Source organism: Arachis hypogaea, chromosome 7, assembly GCF_003086295.3.
Source record: "Arachis hypogaea cultivar Tifrunner chromosome 7, arahy.Tifrunner.gnm2.J5K5, whole genome shotgun sequence".
Lineage (NCBI taxonomy): Eukaryota > Viridiplantae > Streptophyta > Magnoliopsida > Fabales > Fabaceae > Arachis > Arachis hypogaea.
In genome coordinates, this window is record NC_092042.1 from 50,831,216 (window position 1) to 50,853,091 (window position 21,876).

The following is a 21,876-nucleotide window of genomic DNA, read 5'->3' on the forward strand; positions in this document are numbered from 1 at the left end:
TTTAAGTTTGGTATTGTGATGAGCGGATAATTTATACACTTTTTGGCATTATTTTTAGGTAGTTTCTAGTATATTTTAGTTACTTTTTAGTATATTTTTATTAGTTTTTATGCAAAAATCACATTTCTGGACTTTACTATGAGTTTGTGTGTTTTACTGTGATTTCAGGTATTTTCTGGCTGAAATTAAGGGACCTGAGCAAAAATCTGATTCAGAGGCTGAGAAAGGACTGCATATGTTGTTGGATTCTGATCTCCCTGCACTCAAAGTGGATTTTCTGGAGCTATCGAAACCCAATTGGTGCGCTCTCAATTGAGTTGGAAAGTAGACATCTTGGGCTTTCCAGCAATATATAATACTCAATACTTTTTTCGAGATTTGATGGCCCAAATTAGCGTCCAAACGCCCACCAGAGACCATTTTCTGGCGTAAAATGCCAGAACTGGCACCAAAGCTGGAGTTAAACGCCCAAACTAGCACCAAAACTGGCATTTAAACTCCAAGAAGAGCCTATGCACGTGAAAACTTTATTGCTCAGCCCAAATACACACCAAGTGGGCCCCGGAAGTGGATTTCTGCACTATCTACTCATTTTCTGTAAACCTAGTTTACTAGTTTAGTATAAATAGCACTTTTTACTATTGTATTCACATCTTTAGATCATTTTTAAGACTATCTTTGGATCACTTTTGATCTCTTGATCACGTTTTGGGGGCTGGCCATTCGGCCATACCTGGACCTTTATCACTTTTGTATTTTCAATAGTGGAGTTTCTACACTTCAGAGATTAAGGTGTGGAGCTCTGCTATTCCTCATGAATCAATGCAAAGTACTATTATTTTTCTATTCAATTCACGCTTATCTTATTCTAAGATATTCACTCGTACTTCAACCTTATGGATGTGATTATCCGTGACACTCATCATCATCCTCCCTTATAAACGCGTGCCTGACATCCACTTCTATTCTATCTACGAGAGCTTGAGTGTGTATCTCTTGGGTTCCTGGTTCACGACACATGATTGCCTCTTCTCACAATAGAGCTTTTCAATTCCGTGAATTCAGAGTCTTCGTGGTATAAGCTAGAACCAATTGGCAGCATTTTTGAGATCCAGAAAGTCTAAACCTTGTCTGTGGTATTTCGAGTAGAATCTGGGATGGGATGACTGTGACGAGCTTCAAACTCATGACTGTTGGATGCAGTGACAGTGCGCAAAAGGATCATTGGATCTTATTCCAACACAAGTGAGAACTGACAAATGATTAGCCCTACGTAACCCGTAGCCAGACCATTTTCACTAAGAGGACAGATGGTAGTCAACGGTGATCCTCCAACATACAGCTTGCCATGGAAAGGAGTATGAATGATTGGATGAAGGCAATAGGAAAGCAAAAGTTCAGGAGCAACAAAGCATCTCCATACACTTATCTGAAATTCCCACCAATGAATTGCATAAGTATCCCTATCTCATTTTATGTTTTATTTATCTTTTAATTATCTAAACTCTCATAACATTCTAAATCCACCGGACTGAGATTTACTGGATGACCATAGCTTGTTTCAAGCTGACAATCTCCGTGGGATCGATCCTTACTCACGTAAGGTATTACTTGGATGACCTAGTGCACTTGCTGGTTAGTTGTATCAAAATTGTGTATCACAATTTCGTGCATCTTCCCCTATTCCCCATCAGCTGCAGGGAAGCCAGCAATGCCAGCAGCACCAAAATCTTGAATGGCATATTCTGAGGCAGCTGGTAATTCCTGTTCCTCTTGTTGCTTGGCCTCTTTAGGTTCTCTATAGAAGAATAAATCCACCTACACATGAAAAGTTGACATAATTTAGCTAAGGTTCAAAGGAAACAACATAATAAGACTACTATCTTTTGATAAAATATAAAATTTTTTGGGTAATTCAGATGAATAAAAAGTTTGGGGTTCAAAATTACGCATATGTTCTAAACCAATTTTTGCTACACGCTTGTCCTAAACACCTTTATGTAAATCGAATCAAATGTGTAATATGTAAATCGAATTAATCTGATTCGATTTACCACTATACAACATATACATAGTAGATCAAATAGTGGTAAGACAAATAAGATTAATTCGATTTACATATTACATGCTTCTCCAACAATAAATCAAATTAGATGAATTCGATTTAGCATGCTGAGTAGTAAATTACATAAAGGTATTTAGGACAGGCGTGTAACAAAATTGGTTTAGGACATTTGCATAATTTTGAACCCCAAACTATTTTATCATGTGAATTACCCAAATTTTTTACACCTGTATGTACTGCAAGAAAGATTGTTCTAAATAAGTGCATACGAGATGAGACATTTGCAATGCAAACACTGGGAAACACATAAATCTAAAAGAGCTACAAAATAATAATAGTTCAACCCGGTAATAGCAAAAATTAGTTTACCATCACATCCCACTTAAGCCCTGGACGAATAGTACCCCTCATCTGCAGAACCATCCTTGCTAATAACCAAAACAGACAACCAATACTATGCTTCCCCTTGTTATTGGCAGGAATGCCAACATCAACATAGCGCATCGAAGAATCAGTGTCGCAGAAGGCAATGGTCGGAATATTTCCAAGAGCACCTTCCTCAATGGGCTGCACATATTTTTTTAAAAAAAATAGAAAAGCAAACTCAAAATGAGATCTAATAACAGAATTTCAAACTCCCATAAAAACATATTGACAGTTAATTGTGAAACAACATACACCACTACACTCAACATCTAAAAAAAGTGGCACCTGATGATCAGTCCTTGGATCAGTCAGAATGAGTAGGCGAGGCTCGTTATAGGATGTCTGCACCTAATTAGTTTATGTTCCAGGAGTGTGCCTTCCATCAATTGCATTTGCACCCGTGTATTGGGCAAATTTCAAGATTGCCCTCTGACCATATGGCCTAGCAGACTGAACAATGATGTCCTGAGGGTTCTCAATGGCAACAATAATCCTAGCAGCAAGTTGGAGCTTCTCCCATGTCTTGCCAAGGTTAATTATGTAAATACCTGGGGACAAGGAATACAAAAAATCAACCAAGCCATAAAAATATTTTCCTACTGCAAAGGGAAGCATCGGAAAGATTAAAGGCATGTATATGTTTCATAAATTTTAGGATAAAAGTTGCTTTTTCATCAGAAACTCATTGGTAAAATTATGATAATAAGCTGTTTTGAAAACAATGTTATAATACAAGTACATATATTCATGTCAAAATCCTTATTAATAATTAAATTGACCCTTTCAATCAATAGCACAAACCAAATCGAGAACAATTGACAAACACTAGTCTATAACAAACTAATAAAAATGCCTCCCAGAAAAAGAACCATACACACGAAAAGATAAATAGAAGAAAAAATGCTAAACTCATTGAAGTGCAAAGAGTATCTAGACCTGAAAGAAACTACACAAATATGCATTCTTCATTAGATTTCAAGAACTAAACTAGTCGTATAACCCCAAAGAAACTATCAAAAGAAGCGTGGGTTACCATCATTGCGGCGCTTGAAAACGTAGCGTTCCATCTGGAAGTCACAGTTTTTGGTTCCGAGATGAACCTCGTCTGCGAGCATCATTTGGATGTCTTGCTCCTTCTGCGAGAGCTGGCGCGACACTGTGGCATTTGTGGCGGCGGAAGTGGCCATTGTTGGGGAGGAGAGTTGGTCTCTTGAGAGATTTGTAGCATTTGAAGTTATAAAGGAAGAAGGTTTCACGATTTAGGGTTTTAAAAGCGCTATTTTTCTCACTAGGGTCTTCATGCTAAGGGAAAACCGGGTTTGTTCTAACTCAGATCCGACTCGAAATATATATCAGGTTTATTTTTTAGATTTTAGTTTGGTTTTAGATATGATAAAATCTAAATATTTTTGGGCCATAATTATATTGAGTTTAAATCAGGTTAAAACTAAATCTCTAAAGTTTTAACAATAATTTATAAAAAAAACTTATTTATGATGCAATTATTTATAAAGAAGAAATTTGTTACCGAAAATTTGATATCTATATTTGAATTTGAATTTGTCCATAAATTCTAATTTGATGCTTCTTTGATCTATTTTTTAATTCAACAAGTGATTAAAAATAAAACAATAAGCTTATATTTAATATAACCTAATATTAAAATTAATTTAAAACATATATATCTTTTTTAGTTCCCTTAGGATGCACATGGATTGGGTGAAGCCGAGTTCGCCTTGATCTGGACCTGACCCGAAATAATGACCGGGTCTATTTTTGAGACCCTTACCCGACCCTAGACTCGATGAAATCACACCAAATTAGTCCCTAAATTGCTTGAGGCCAGATCGGGTCTTTGGGTCGGACTAGACTATGTGCACCTCTATTTCTAGGGGCCGTTAAAATGGGCCAAACCCATCAGGCCAGCTCAGTCACCCATTTAAATGGGCAGGCTTTGCCTCTAAAATTAAGTCCGTTTAAATTTCGGGTTAAACGGACTGAGCCCGATCAACCAAAAAAAATGACGGATTAAATGGGCTAGCCCACAGACCAAACGGGTGGCCCGTTTATTCTTTTACATTTTTTCAAAAAAAAGAGCACTTTTAGCTAACATTTCTTTCTATCCGATTCGAAAATCTAACCCATCAACTAAAAAAATAGTATTTTTTTAAAGATTTTGTACCTAAAAGTGATATTTTTATCAAAATATTTTCAAAAAATAAAATAAAAGGATAAACGGGCTGAGCATAAACAGTTTGGGCAGAAAATTTATGGCTCGCAAATGAAGCGGTCTTAAACGGTCCAACTTATTTAACCCACGAGCATAATGAGCTGGACCTAAATAGGCTGGACTAGCCCGTTTGACAACCCTACCTATTTCGCACAATCAATCAGTTGAGATTTGAAAAATATAAATGTTGCCATTCCAAAATGGTTAAAAATCTTAAAGAGTATAAAACCACTAAAAACACTTGAAATTATCAAATATTCTAAACAAAATTACCTTTGAAATTTGTTAATAATAAAGATATTTTTAATTATTCTAAAATATAATAGAAATAATAAATTATAAAATGCTATTTTTTATAAGTGACCAATAGTATTTATATTTGATAAGTCATTTGTATATTTAATTTGAAATTTTGTGAGAATATTTAAATAATTATTTAAAAAGTACATTTACTCCAAAATTCGATCTCTAGAGTATTTGAATTTTTAAAAATATTTTTAGCATTGACAACAGAAATAAAAAAGGATATCTACTTGTCATAAAATTATCAAATTTTAAAGATAAAAACATCTTATTTTTTTAATTGTTTCGCATAATATTTTGTTTGACCTTGATACAAGATGTCGATCAGGCTTATATCAATGTTCTCAATTCAAAAAGCAGATAAGATTCCTCTAAGGATAGCTCGACCCGGAATTTATCAACTAAGTGTCAAAATTAACATTGCAAGTAGTGAAATGAAAATTATAACCTATGTATTATTAATTAATAATGTAGTACAAACAGATATTTAATATGAATAAATATAAAAATAGAATCAAACATGAATTTAAAATTAAAATAATAAGAAGAAAAGAGGAGAAAATGTTGGAATACTTGAAAAACAAAGTGAAAACTAAAGAACAAAGCTTGAAATTGAACAAACAAAAATGAACTAAAGTGAAATTGGAAATGAAATGCATAAATCAAATAAATCGACTACCAATATTCACATACACTTGTACTCCATGATCTTCTATAGTATTAATGTGACTAAAAATTTATAGAACTTTTAGTGTGATTTTGTGTTGTTTAATAGAAGTCCCCCTAAGAACCTTAGACTTCTCTATTTATAGACACTCATTTCTTAGTCATTAAGTAGTTATCCTACACCTACCTTTGAACCTTGTCTTCCAAAAATTTTAACCAGGTTCTGCTCCAACCTGCTGTTCAAGTAAATCATCACAAGTTCATGAAAGTTATTAAACAGGATCAGATTTGCTATTTGAACACGTTTTAATTGTGACCCTCACATTAAATTTTTTACCGTCTTTACCTTCACTCTATTTCTAAAAAATTGTGTGTAGCTAATTTGAGCATTACTTTCATGACGTAAAATTTCAAACCAAATCTTATTACTTTGACTGTTATTAGCTAGTAACATTTAAGCCTTTTAAATCTTATCTTTCTCGTATTTAAATACGAAAATAATCACTATCATTTTTATTATAGTATCCTAAATCATATTATATCAGTTCAGCTAATATATGACGATTACTAATACAGAAATAATAATATTAATAATGTATAATTAATATTATCAAATACCCTATTAGGATTATCATAAAGCGCTAATAGGATTTTAAATTTGCACCCTATAAGGGTTATAAAAACACATCTGTTCTATACACAATTAAACATTCTCTTTGCTAATCACCCTGACTTGCATAGTATAAACGCATTAAGAAGTGATCGCAATCATAGAAAAACTAGGAGTGAGGAGAATGAGGAGAAAATGGTGTTACTTAAGGAGGATGACATCTCTGAGGAATTCATGTGTGCACAAAAGGTCTGATTGCGAGAAATTTTTTTTATCGTGTCTTCTCTATTGGTAAGATGGAGAATGTAATGCATGCAATTTAGAGACGTCCAAAGGAGTTTTGTAAAGTGAAAGAGAGGAGTAATCGATTTTAGTTTTTCTTTAGTAAGAAAACTGATGCGTTGAGAGTAGAACAAAGATCGCCATGGCTGTTCAAAAATTTTCATTCTCTATGTGTGTAGATGGATGAAGGTCAAGGATTTGAATAGATGAGGATCAGAGCTCTTTTAGTTTAGGTTCAATTATGGGATTTACCTAAACAATTCAAAATCCTATATGCTAGACGTAAAGTGGGAAACAAATTAAGGGATATAAGTGATATTGACTTCTTTGAAGTAAGAGGAAAGGAGTTAAAGATCATCAAGGTCAAAGTGAAAATTGACCGAGAAAAAAGATTGAAGGATTTTCTCAAAATTTCTTGCCCTATTGTGCCTATTTCTTAGTCCATGACTCAAAATATTGCCTAAAGTTCTTGGATGATTCAACAAAATATCAAAGAATTATATTACGGAATGGATAAAAATTAATCAGGTTACAAAGAGAATGGACAACAAAAATGACACCAAATAGGCCTACACTAGATTATTTAGTGCATCCATTCATCAGCCGAGAAAGAAGCCAGCCCCTTCACGATTCATTGAGAGTTTCTTAGGACTATCAATGCAAGAGAATAAAAAGGATGTAGCCACCAAAGACATTATACATGAAAATGCGAAATGTGATGAACTACAAGAAGTATCAAAAGAATCTTGGAATGCAATCACAGGTGATGGTTCCCCGGTGGTAATAGAGGAAATTTCCAGCCTCATGAATATAAATGACTGAATAGCAAATTTTTCAGCAACACCAATCAATTGTTCTAAAGGAATGAGTCTAAAACAATTAGCAGGTGCCAGTCGTCAAGTGGCACCAAAATCCTCACGAGGATACTAAGTTGGAATTGTTGAGGTTTGGGGAGACCCTAACAATCCAAACCTGAAAGGGATATATCAATTTCACTCCTTCGAGGTTGTTTTTGTTTGTAAAACTAAGAATTAACCTCATCTGGTAGAAAGTAAACTCAGGTTGTATAGGTTGGTTGATTTGAGTGTTATGAAATTAATGGAGGTGAGAATCGTTTCGACCGGTGAATTCTATATTGTTGTGAAAGTTAATGATGTGAACAAGAATTTATCTTGGAGATTGGTTGTTATCTACATGAGAACATCATATCAAAACCATTTGGTTCATTTTGGTGAGTTTTTAACTATACTATAACAATTTCAAAACAAAGCATGGTAATGATGGTGAATTTTAATACTATTGTAAGTCAAGAAAAAAAAGAAGGGAACGACTTTAAATCTTAGTCTTCTATAGTAGATTTTACAAATTTTGTCATTGAAAATAGTTTGTTGGACTTGGAGATGATTGGCAGAAATTTTTCTTAGTCTAGAATGGAGCAAATTTTAGAGAGATTAGATTGTGCATTGGCAAATGGTAATTAGATGCATGAGTATCCAATAGCTTCAGTTCTTTGGCTACCTAAAAATGGATCAGCTCATGCTCTAGTTCCAAGAACTTTGATGTGAGAATTCTACAATCCATCAAATAATTACTAATTCTTGGATATCATTATTTGAAGGGTCAAGTATGTTTGTCTTGTCGTAGAAAATGAAGATTTGCAGGCATAAACTAGTTCAGTGGCAACACACCTCAAGAACCAATTCCAAAGTGGAAATTTTAAGGAATTATTAGACTGAATTGAAATTTTTAGGAAGGCTGGGATTAATGGCGGTGAGAAGATAGATGAATCAAAGGTTGGGGGGTAAAAACACTAACTTCTTTTACCAATCATTCCAATATAGATTCCATCAAAACAAAATTTGGAGACTAAAAAAACAATGACAGGAGATTTGCTTCCTCTAATTTAGAGATAGTCGTAGTAGCTGAAGATTATTTTAAGGAAGTTTTTTCCTTGACTAATGATGATGATCCAAAGATGGCTTTTGAAGGATTTTCTACTAGAGTTACTCCTGCTATGAATAGAAGCTGATGCGCTTGATCACTATTGCGAAAGTAAAACGGGTAATTTTCAGGGTGCATCCTCAGAGTGCCCCAGAGGATGAGGGGTTTACCTCTAAATGTTTACAGTTCTACTAGGATGCAATGGCAGAAGATGTTTTTTAGGCAATCTGAAGTTGCGTTGTAAGCGAAAGAATGCTGAAGGGGTTCAATCATATCTAAATTTGTCCAATATCAAAGGTCCCAGATGTAAAAGACATGAACCAGGTTGGACAAATTAGTTTATCTTCTATGATTTGCAAATTTATTTCGAAAGTACTTGTTCATAGGCTTCATGGAATCATGAATCAGTTAATTAGCCCTGATTCGAGTGCCTTTTAGAAAGGGAGACTAATCTCTGATAATATCCTTATAACTCATGGTTGTATGCATTATTTAAAATAAAAGGTGAGTCTAATTGATGAAATAACTCTAAAACTTGATATGAGTAAGGCCTACAATAGAGTTGAATGACATTTCTATGGTTTATATTGCATAAGCTAAGATTTGAGCCTAAATGGATTGGTTGGATTCAAGAGATGGTGATTATAGTTTCTTATTCTGTTATTGTTGAAAGTCAATCATATGGCTATTTTAAGCCAAATAAAAGTATCAAATAAGTTGATCCTTTGTCTCCATGTCTCTTTCTCTTTTGTGCAAAAGATCTTTCCTTCTTGCTAAATAAAGCAGAACAAAAGTAGCACATCTCTAGTATCCAAATCAATCAAAGATACCCTTCAATAAGTCACTTGCTGTTTGCAAATGATTCGATTTTATTCAATAAAGAAGATGAGAATAACTATGATAACATTTTATAACTACTCAATGCTTATCAAAATTTCAATGGTCAGACAGTGAATCTAAATAAGCCCACTTTAGTTTTTTAGTAATAATACTCCTATAGAAAAACAAATGTACTTGGTAGAGAGGATCAATATTAGACTTATTATTGCACAAGAGAAATATTTGGGGCTATCCTCAATTGTTAAAAGATGAAAAAGACAACATTTTTTGAAACTAAAGAGGTTCAAGGCTGGAAGCGACATCTATTATCTACTGCAGGAAAGAATGTTCTAATCAAAATAGTAGGAGAGACAATCCTCATTTATTATTCTATCTCAATTTTCATAGGGTAGAAAGGCTCAAAGAGGAAGATGGCTTGAATTATTTGGGATACTTTGTCAAGACCTAAAGTTAAAAGTGGTTTGGGTTTCAAAGATCTTTGGGCATAGAACTTAGCTCCATTAGCTAAATAATGCTAGAAATTAGCTACGCAACCACATTCATTGCTCACGAAAATTGTCAAAAACAATTATTTATGATACAGTAATATAATGATGGCGGAAGTAGGAAACTTACCTTCATAGAGTTGGAGGAGAGAAAAGTCCTTAAGAAAGGCCTAAGTTAGAAGGTTAGCTTTGGAGACACTATTCCAAAGACTAATCTTCGAATTCCGATTGAAAACTAGTTCCGACCTTGCTTTTCTAAGAAGTTACTATCCCCTCGAGCAAGCATAAGATAAGATTTGTTCCGTTACTTCTTTCTAGACTCGTGGTTCCCTCTTTTCATCGATTCATGGTGCCCTAGGACTCAATTATTAACTAGTCAAATAGTTGCTTGTTAAGGAGATTATGCTATGAAATAAAAGTTGGGACCAAAAACCTCATCTTAAATACTTTCAGCCCAAAAATTTATGAACGGATACTTGTTACAAAATTTTGGAATGGAGAAGATCAACTTTCCTTGATTAGGAGTGAAAAATATGAAGTAAACTCAGGTTACCAAATAGCTTACCTATTTCATCACCACCCAATTGACTTCTACTCAAACAGATGAAATACAAGAAAACTTAGAGACTCTTGTGGAAGCTCTATATACTTCAAAAAATTAAATTCTTTCACTAGATATGCATCCATGAGAAGCTGTTAGTCTTGCAAGTCCTCTACTACCAAATCCCTTCCATGTCGCAAATCTGTAGAAAATGAACCCAGGAGCTTGAATCAATCTGTCATTGTCTTTTCTTTTTGCATGTTTCAAATACTTGAAAGTCTAGAGCAAAAAACCACACCTTGTCCAAGTAGTTGGCTTTGGACATCTCTCTTTCTAACGAGCTTGGTTGAAACTGATCGAAGTGCTTAAAAGACAATTGAACAGTGCTAGCTCCTTATAGAAAGTGGCAGTTTTGTGTTGGATTATTTACAAAGCATGAAATCAATTCACCTTCAAGTGAGAGTGTGTTCCATTTGATCTAATTTTGGAGTCATCACACAATCAAGCTTCTACCATGTCATGACCAATGCTAGTCGCTAGATGCTACTTTTTAGTTTATCTTAGGGACTCTAGACTAGATATATTAAATATATATAAATATGAGCTATCATTTTATTGAGGTCGCAAGTTAGCCAAATATATGAGTTAAATGTAGGTGGTTCATACATCATCATGTTTCATATAGAATACACCACTACTTGTTTATATACGCCAGGCTCTTATATACAGATGCTAAGACTGATAATATCAGGCCCTGACTCACAACAGTCACCTTACGCTAGGACCTGTCTAACTTATGTAAATATGTACAAAAGATATTAGCCCTCTAAAAAGTCTATACACAACGAAGGCAAGGACTACCACTATTACTAGCCATAGATCGATGATAGTTGAAGGAACAAGGAACGTTGTGTTGAAGTAGAATGAGTTACTCTAACGCACCAATAATGTTGCTACTACTTGCCTTCCCAACGGCCCCCGCCTCCATTACCTTAGATGAGTTAGAATACAGATCAGCCTTCATCTGCTTGATCTACATCTAAGAGTCCTCTAATGACAATGATAATGGCGATCCAAAGCCGTTGAAAATGGTTTATTCAACGGCCTCTCTCCAAGGGTTGTTAAATGGCTCGACTACTGAAGATGGTGGTAAGGTGACGAGTATCAGCTCATTCAGGATCACCGGCTCCTGAGCAGGATCGAACCAGGGTAGATATTCTGGTTGTTGGGGCATTATGGATTCTACCTTAGGCTCTGCCATGTATGTTCAAAGGATATGGAAGAAAAGTGTAATGGTTTTTACCTGGATGAAACTCGAACAGTAGCATGTCATACAACATGTCCAGGTCGAAATCTGGGATGAGCAAGGGATAAGAGAATGGGCGATCTGGAAGGTAATATGTACGAGTATGTGGCATATCAAAAACACCGAGCCTCCCATTGTGGGGTCCACATATTCTCCAAATGCTGGCTATTCAAAGAATATCACGCCTAACCCCATTTGAAGACATGGGAAAAAAAGGGTGAGAACCTAAGGTTCCCAGTAGAGTACTACACAGAAAATCTAAGGGGTCCATAGCCTAAGTCTTAGAATTCGCACAGTTACATCAGCAAGGAAGTACAAACACAGGTGAACACAGCATAATAGCAATCACAGGTACGTGCATACACTTACAAGCATAGAGAGATGTAATAAATAAGTATAATGCATGCCTGGTCTATGCAGGCCAGGAGTTTATGCGTCAGTTGACTACTCGCAACCTGACGTTACCCGACCCTACATCTAGATATAGTTACTCCACAGTGAATAACGGTCTATATAGTGGGCGGCCCCACGTTCATATAGTCATTGGCTAGGCGGGATGGAAGTCCGCTTTAATAAGCATTTTCTAGCACTTTAGAGTTTACAGTTTCTCTCCACTTTACCATTATCTTTTAATAACCCTTATTCTCAAGTTACCTTTTCTGAATTTCTTAAGTCTTTTTATCACAAGTATCACTTTGTCCTTAGTATTTTATAAAATTTTTGTTTTGTCCCTTATACACCAACTTTTCTTTAATTATCTTCCTAAGGTCTTATAATGACACTTTTACTCCTAAGATTGCTACTTTACCACTCTACCTGCATATTTTTCTAAAAGACCATTTTACCCTTTAATAAGTTAATTAATCATTGCAAGCTTTTCTTTCTTGTAAAATTAATATTATGCCCCTAAGTGTTTTAAGTAATACTTTTTAAATTTATTTAATGCATACTTTATCAAATTGTCTTTACAATATTTTATGTACCATATTATCCCTAGACTCTTCTATAAATGCCAATTTTGTCCTTTTGACACAAAAAACTATTTTATCCCTAACTTTTTATTCTTTTTTTAGTAGTTATCACATTTTCACTTTTGACTCTAAACTTACCTAAATCTTTTATTTAGACTTGTTAACTTTATCTTAATTACAATTTTAGTCCAGTTTCTTCATATAATTATAACTTTATCCGTAAGACCACAATTTTTAGCCTAACTTTTGTTAATTATATGTTTAACCCTCTTTTTACATAAATTACCTAAATACCCCTAGTGATGCACACACCATACATTTTTCATAGGGCTTCAAAGTAGATTTTTGACCTCTTTTAACCTTTTTTGTTAATATTTTTACACCCTTTTGTGGTTGATTTTCTTAAGATTTTTTTTATGATTTTCACCACTTTTTAGTGACTTTCAAGGCTTGAAACTCAAAATTCAAGCGTTGTAATTTTTCGGCTCTTAAATACAAGAAACATAGGAATAAAAAATTTATATTTCACATATATATAAGATTTTATACACAAAATTATCATAAAAGTAGTTCTCATATGAACACACAATCAAGTATGAGGATAATCTAACTAATCTTAACCCTTACTTCTTGTTTAAATCAATCCTTAAACACTTTAAACACCAAAAATTACCTAAACAAAAGCAAGAAGATAATTAATGAAAATTGAGTCCTCTTGATCGAATCATGGTGTTGGAAAAAGGAATGATCATCCACTTTGAGCTTGAATTTTTGAGTGCTTTTGGCGTGCTCTTTTAAGGTCTTCAAGAGTGATTTTTTAGACATGGAAGAGAGAAACATAACCCTTAGTTTTAGGTTCAAAACCAAAAAAGAAAAGATGGATAATGATGGTTACCTTTGCTAGAATTTGTATGATGAAACAAGAAAAGCAAGGAAGAACAAAAATTTGGACTTAGAATGCTTGAATCCTTGAAGAACCATCCAAAAACAATAGATGAACACTATGAATATGTGCTGGAAAATGTTCAACTTAGCTGAAGATGCACTCTTTCTCTCTCCAAAGCTTGGTTCTCTTTCTCTTTATTTTCACTGACGTTTTTTAACTTTAACTTGGTGTTTCTACTTAAATAAAGGCTGAAATAAAATATGTATTAATGGTGGTAAAAAGCGCTAAAATCCAGTGGTCAAGGGGATAAAGAATGAAGAAGGAAGGGGCGTGAAAATTAGGAAGCTTGGTTAGCACTTTTGTATCGAGTTTATTCGTAGTTAGTTATTCGGGTTGAAAATACTACAAAAAAGATAAAAGAGAGAGAAAATGTGGCCACTCTAGGGACAGAGGAGACGGTGTTACTTGAGAGAGAAGAACGAGAATTCAGGTTCTTTAGGAGATGTATGCTGAGTATTAGGTTGAGGTCTGTCTCTGATTTTTTACCATGTGGTAAAACAATGAACGACTGAGGTTTATTTTTAAAAAAATAACTCAAGAATAAGTGGCTGAGATTAGTCCTAAAAGGATAATTATCAAGATGATAGTTATATTATTACTGATTTTACGATTTTTGGTATGCTGATATCTTTTCAACTTAAGCAAAACCATCATGAAAAACAAATCTCGGCTACTCAAAAAGTTTTTAATGAGAAAAAACAGACCAAAACCAAGTGTAAACAGGTCTCTCCATAGTCAAGAGAATATTTACCTTTATAAAAGTGAAATTTTTTACTTATTTATTAATATTTTTCTTCAATTTTTTTTTAATTTGGGCCGCTCACTAATTCATGATGCGCTATGGTTATGGTTTTTGCGAAATAAATCCTTGAATGGCTGAAAAATTAATTTACCAAAAATCGGGTCCTTACAAAAACTCTTGTAATTATTGACAAATTTTACGATTAACATTTAATACTTCTATAATATAATGACAACACCTCCATCATCTTTAAGATGTTTAAGTAACACTCTTCTTCTTTAACTTATAGAACATACACTCCATTCTCTTTGTAAAAAAATATACTCTCTAGTCTACTTGACCAAAATATCTTTCAATAATTATTGTAATTACATAAAAATTAGTGATAATATAATTTTTTTATATAGATAATCTCACTATAGACATGATTAATGATAGATTTCAATGACATTAATTGATCCAAATAGTCGATCCGACCTAAAAGATTAAAGTTTTGTTATTGTTTGTTGTTGTATAAAATAATTATTTGGTTTATTCAATATTATTATGGTAATAAAATTTATTTTTTAATATTTTATCACATAATATAAAAAATTTTAACATGTTACAAATTATTTAATCTGAATATTTTTTCATATTTGATGATTAATGATAAAATATTAAAATTACATATTTTTTTATTAAAAATATTTGTTTTATATTGTTATTATTATTATCATCCAACCAATTATCATTAATTTATACATATAATTATAATAATTATTAAAAATATCTTAGTTAAATAAACTAAAGAATATGTTTTGTTTTTGGTGTCAAAAAAAAAAAGTAAACATATATCTTATAAATAAAAGAGAAAATAGTTTTATTTAGACAAGAAGAAAATTGTCATTTTCTCAAACAATAAATAGCATGAATATGCATTAATTCATTATTATTGCATGCATAAACTAATTAAATAACTGTTATACTATTGGTGTTCTGATCTGTTCCTTACGACATAGGTTTGAGACATTATCAAATTTTGTTGTATTATTAAGAATTGGATCGAGACCGAGAATCGGTCAGGTTAATTAGGAATTAATTATCAAATTAGTTCGATTAATTCAAGATAAAAATCGATCAGTAATGAATTGGTTAAAAATTAAAAAAAAAACTAATTAAATAATGGTTAATTAGTTGAAAACCAATTTAATTTTTTAATAATAAATCGATTTAAAATAATAAAATATAAAAAATTATTTATTTTTTAAAAAGTTATATATTTTATATATAAATATATTATTTTATTATATTTAATTTAATTTCAGTTAAATTTATAGTTCTACTGGTTTAATTACAGATTTAGTTTTCAGGACCTTCTGCAAAGTCACTTATGTTGTTGTACAAAGACAAATTTTAAAACCTCAATAAATGGAAACCGGAAATTGGACCAAATGCAGAAACGGAGTAAAAGTGGAAAATATTTGGACCATTAGGGCGTGACTATATATATATATTCAGAATGATTTTCTTAGTATTATACTAGTATTATAAAACTTTGTTATTAATTTATGGAAATTGATTTCATGTTTTCTGAAAATTCATAAACATATTGGTTTATAATACATATTCTTAGGAAGCTATGTTATATCTATAATATTTGGTTTATATTCACATTTAATTAGCATATAACATATGAAATTAAACTGATTATATTATTGAAATGGTACCGTATATTTGTATTTTTAAATGGTAAAATTTATTCACATGGATATTGGAATATGAGCATCCTATATGATGAGAATAAAAATATTTTGATTGTGAATATTTCAGATACATGTACGATGTTCGATTATTCAGGTGCTTGAAGAATCGGGTGTGATAGGTGATGGAGCAACGGGGTGTGAAAGAAGATCTGGACCTAAGCGCGAAACTTAAGTCAGAGTGTCTGTATTGAAGGCAGCCAATTAAAGTAAAAAAAGTGACGTACCTTTATCCTTCCTTATTTATATTCTATATTTGAATGGGTCTTCTGCAATTAGATTCATCTGTCTAAAAGTTTCTGCTAGCTATATAGATTTCCTCTATGAAATGGAAGGTGACGCGCGAATCACCTTAGTTTGGGTCAATTGACTTGGCGGGTTGACGACTTGTAATTGGATTTGGATATGGGTTAGGCCGGAACATACGATAATCATCATATGGTGCGATGCTTTATGAATTAATTAATATTCGTTAATTAATTAATTTACTTTTAAAATAGTATCATATTTATATCATAATATAATAGCGGGCTTGGGTTAAATATTAGAGTATTTGGTGAAAGATCACGAGAATAATAATTTTTTTCCTTCTATTTTATCCTCTCATCGTAGTATATATATGGGTTAAGCACAATTTTGATCCTTGAAATTTAGGTAAAAAATTTTATTTGTCCTAAAACTTCTTTTGCATTCAAATTCGTTTCTAAGGTTCAACTTAATTTTAAAATCATCCGAAAGAACAATTTTACTCTCAATATCATCATATCTATCACACCTTTAGAAGAGAGAGAAGCAAAAACTCAGAGAGAGAAGTAGAAACTTAGAGAGAGAGAGAGAGATGGAGAGAAGGAAGCCTTGCCGTTGCCCTCGCGCGCACCTTGCCCTTACTGTTGTAAAAACCATAATTAATTAACCGCTTAATTAATTAATTTAATTGTCTAAAATAGGTTTCAAAAATTTAGAATATTAATTAGAAAATTTAAATATGATATTTAGATTCAGTAGATTTTTCTGAGTTGGAAAATGTAATTTTATACGAAAAATTATGTAAAAATATGTACCGGTAAATTAGCCGGCAGTACCACCTTAAATTTGTCCGGTACTGTGCGAGAGTAGTAAAAAAGGCAAAAAAAACTTAGAAAAATAATTAAAGTTAAAAATCGGACGCTAATTTTAAAGGTTTAGCCCGAAATTGGGTCAAACGGGCCAAAAACGCTAACAGGTTGGACTGAACTTAAGTTGGGTCCAAGTCCAACATATATAAACATACAAATGAACCATTTTAGCCTCATAACTCATTAAACACTAAACCTAGCAGCTGCATGAGTTGAGAGAAGAAAAGGGAGAAGTTACTATTCACTTTATCACTCTTTCGATCATAACTCGAGCTATGGTGCTCCGATTCGCGTGCCGTTTGCGGCTACACGAAGCCTCGCCGAGCCCATTAGTTCTAACTACTTTTGCTGGTAAGGTTTCGAATTTTTCTCCCCATTCTGCAGCTTTATGAATTTTGAAATTTAAAGTTTTAGTTTTGAGTAGATTTTGTGTTTTCAATTGATTAGGTGCTTTCTAAGGTTGGGATATTGGTGGTTTGTGTCCCAAACACCATCAAAAAAGGTAAAAAAAGCTCTTTATCCTTGTGAAATTGTGTATTTAGGAACCCTAGGTATTGATTTGTGGTAATGGTATAGCTTAGAAAATTTGATTGTTGATGCTTGTTGGAGTTGATTGGTGGATTGGTTGATACTTGGGGCTTGATTAGATTGCAATCATATTGGTGGTTTAGTGTATATTGGAATCGGCTAAGGTATGTTTTCGATTTTCTCTATGTAATATGTAATATTTCTGTACACTTAGGCTAATGAACTTAGGATAGGTTTGGATTTAATTGTTCATGATTGATGAATGATGATGTATGGTGATTTTGATGTTTGTAATTATTTGATGATTTATGATGTTGTTGTGGGGTTGATTGTTGAGATTAAGGTTGAATCATGACAATTACGAGGATATATGGTGAATGATGTTTATAATGATTTAAATTGTTCAACTAGTTGATGTTGAGATTTTAAGTTGGAAACTTTGGATTTTTGTTGAAATTGTGAGGAAAGAAGTGGAACAGAATGAGTGAGATATGTGTTCAATTAAGGAAAATACTATGAAATGGCAAACTAATGTAGGAGATAGTGTTTTATGATGTTTAGGTATGTTTTGAGTTGTTTTGGTATTGAAAGTTTTGAAAAACTAGAGAATTGTCATTTTTGGTAAAAATATATTTTTGGTGAACTTTGGTGGATTATAACTTGAGCCTCTATTTTTGAAATTGGGTTAAAATTGTTTTAGATTAAAGATGATTCAAAGAGCTATAAAACGATATAAAATTTGAGAAAAATAAAATTTTGTAGAGGAAGTTATGAACATCGAAACTTCGGTATAAAAATCTAATTTCTGCAACTTCACAAAATTTTACAAGTCTGGGAGTGCATGCGTATGCGGACACCTTTGTATGCACATGTGCGTCTCTGCCAAGCCTTCTCACGTACATGGCACATGCATGCGTATGCGGAATGGGCAAAAACTCAAGGATGCGTACGCGTCCCTATGACATGATACGCGTCTGACTTGCCTCCTCGCGTACGCACGCCTGTGCTGCGTACGCGACGTGAGAAATTTTAACGCCTACGCGTACGCGGCACCATGCATGCGTACGTGATGCCCTGTTTTGCTGAAAAAATTATTTTTCTTCGTTTTTAAAGGTTTTGTACCTTTCTAATCTTCTTTAAGCACCGTTTAAGAATACCATCTATTAGTTAGGTCCTAATACTCCTCAAGATGAGTTAGTGACTTAATTTAGTGAAATTCTATATGAATTTAGAAGATGGAGACCTAGGTTTCTGGAGTATTGAGAATGGATTAGTTGAGTGAGATGGCGGAGTACTGTAATGATTATTAATGTGATGAATTGTTGAATTACGAACTGATGATGGTTGAGACGAGTCTAAAACTCGAGGTTAAATGATGACTTTACTGAGTACTGAAGATGATTTCTGAAAATCACTGATATGTTGTTTTATACTAAGATTGTTGAGACGCTATGCACCTGGTGATGAGCGGATAATTTATACGCTTTTTGGCATTGTTTTTAGGTAATTTTTAGTAGGATCTAGCTACTTTTTATTATATTTTTATTAGTTTTTAAGAAAAATTCACATTTCTGAACTTTACTATGAGTTTGTGTATTTTTCTGTGATTTCAGGTATTTTCTGGCTGAAATTGAGGGGCTTGAGCAAAAATCTGATTCAGAGGCTGAAAAAGGACTGCTGATGCTGTTGGATTCTGACCTCCCTGCACTCGAAATGGATTTTCTGGAGCTAACGAAACCCAAATGGCGTGCTCTTAATTGCGTTGGAAAGTAGACATCTTGGGCTTTCCAGCAATATATAATGGTCCATACTTTTCTTGAGTTTTGACGATGCAAACTGGCGTTCAAACGCCAACTTCCAGCCCTATTCTGGCATTAAACGCCAGAAACAGGATAAAAGCTGGAGTTAAACGTCCAAACTGGCATAAAAGCTGGCATTTAACTCCAAGAAAAGTCTCTACACATGAAAGCTTCAATGCTCAGCCCAAGCACACACCAAGTGGGCCTAGAAGTGGATTTCTGCATCATTTACTTATTTCTGTAAAATCTAGTAACTATTTTAGTATAAATAGGACTTTTTACTATTGTACTCACATCTTTGGACATTTAGTCCTTAGACCTAGGTCTTGGTTATCCTGGTTCCCTCTCTGGGGCCAAAGCCAATGAACACCATTATCACCTATGTATTTTCAACGGTGGAGTTTTTACACACCATAGATTAAGGTGTGGAGCTCTGCTGTTCCTCGAGTATTAATGCAAAGTATTATTGTTCTTCTATTCAATTCAAGCTTATTCTTATTCTAAAATATTCACTCGCACTTCAACCTGATGAATGTGATGATCCGTGACACTCATCACCATTCTCACTCATGAACGCGTGCCTGACAACCACTTCCGTTCTATCTGCAATTGCTTGAGTGTATATCTCTTGGGTTTCTAATCAACGATTCTCATCGACTTCCCTCTGACAATGGGGCATCTGAATCCGAGATTAGAATTTTTGTGGTATAGGCTAGAATCAATTGGCAGCATTCCTGAGATCTGGAAAGTCTAAACCTTGTCTGTGGTATTCCGAATAGGATCTGGGAGGGGATGACTGTGACGAGCTTCAAACTCGTGACTGTGGGGCATAGTGACAGACGCAAAAGGATCATTGGATCTTATTCTGACACGATCGAGAACCAATAGTTGATTAGCCATGCGGTAGCTGTGCCTAGTATTTTTCATCCGAGACGTGAAATCCGACAGTTGATTAGCCATACAGAAACCGTAGAGGACCATTTTCACTGAGAGGACAGGAGGTAGCCATTGACAACGGTGATCCCAACATATAGCTTGCCATAGAAAGGAGTATGAATGATTGAATGAAGACAATAGGAAAGCAGAGATTCAGAAGGAATAACGCATCTCCATACGCTTATCTGAAATTTCCACCAATGAATTACATAAGTATCTCTATCATTATTTTATGTTTTATTTATCTTTTAATTATCAAAACTCTATAACCATTTGAATCCGCCTGACTGAGATTTACAAGATGACCGTAGCTTACTCCAAGTCGACCATCTCCGTGGGATCGATCCTTACTCACGTAAGGTATTACTTGGACGACACAGTGCACTTGCTGGTTAGTTGTGCGAAGTTGTGAAGAGACGTGTGAATCATGGTATTGAGCACCAAGTTTTTGGCGCCGTTGCCGGGGATTGTTCGAATTTGGACAACTGACGGTTCATCTTGTTGCTCAGATTAGGTAATTTGTTCTTCTTTCAACCTTTATTTTATTTCCAAAAAGTTTTAAAAAATCTTTCAAAAATTTTCTTCTTCTTTTTCGTTTTTCCAAAATAATTTTTGAAAAAAATAAAAAAATATTTTGTGTTTCTTGTTTGAGTCTAAAGTCAATTTTTAAGTTTGGTGTCAATTGCATATTTTTTTATTTTTCTCAAAAATTTTCGAAAATTCATGCATTGCATTCTTCATGATCTTCAAGTTGTTCTTAATGAGTCTCCTTGTTTGATCTTCATATTTTCTTATTTTGTGTCTTTTCTTGTTTTTCATATGCATTTTTAGTTTGTTAGTGTCTAAGCATTAAAAAAAAATTTCAAAGTTAGTGTCTTGCATGTGTTTCTTTTCTTGAAAATTTTTCAAAAATAAGTTCTTGATGTTCATCATGATCTTCAAAGTGTTCTTGGTGTTCATCTTAACACTCAAAGTGTACTTGCATGCATCATTCGTTTTGATCCAAAATTTTTATGTTTTGAGTCATTTTTGTGTTTTTCTCAATGTTCTGAAAACCGGTTCGAACCGGCCGGTCGAACCGGTCGAACCGTGAACCGGACGCTGAAGCGGTTCGGATAATAAAGAAAACCGCAGAATTTGAAAACCTGCCTTGAACCGACGAACCGGTCGGTTACCGGTCGGTCGAACCGAACTGGGAGCCGGCCGGTTTTTTAACCTTGCAGCAAAACGTCGCCGTTTTGCGTTGTGGGAACCCTAATTCCCTTCTCCCCTTCGCAGCCTCCACTTCGTCCAGCCTCCAGCTTCTCAGTTCTCATCACTCCAGCCTCCCACAGAACAGAACAACACCCACGACTCCACGAGGCCCTCAACGCACTCACCGCCGTCGCACTCACCTCCGTCG

The 21,876-nt window shown here is 33.9% G+C and overlaps 1 pseudogene; it reads right to left on the reverse strand.

Annotated features, from left to right (window-relative positions):
• Nucleotides 1-1,680: 1,680 nt before the first annotated feature.
• On the reverse strand, nucleotides 1,681-3,678 carry LOC112704080 (small ribosomal subunit protein uS2-like; annotated as a pseudogene).
• Nucleotides 3,679-21,876: the final 18,198 nt, after the last annotated feature.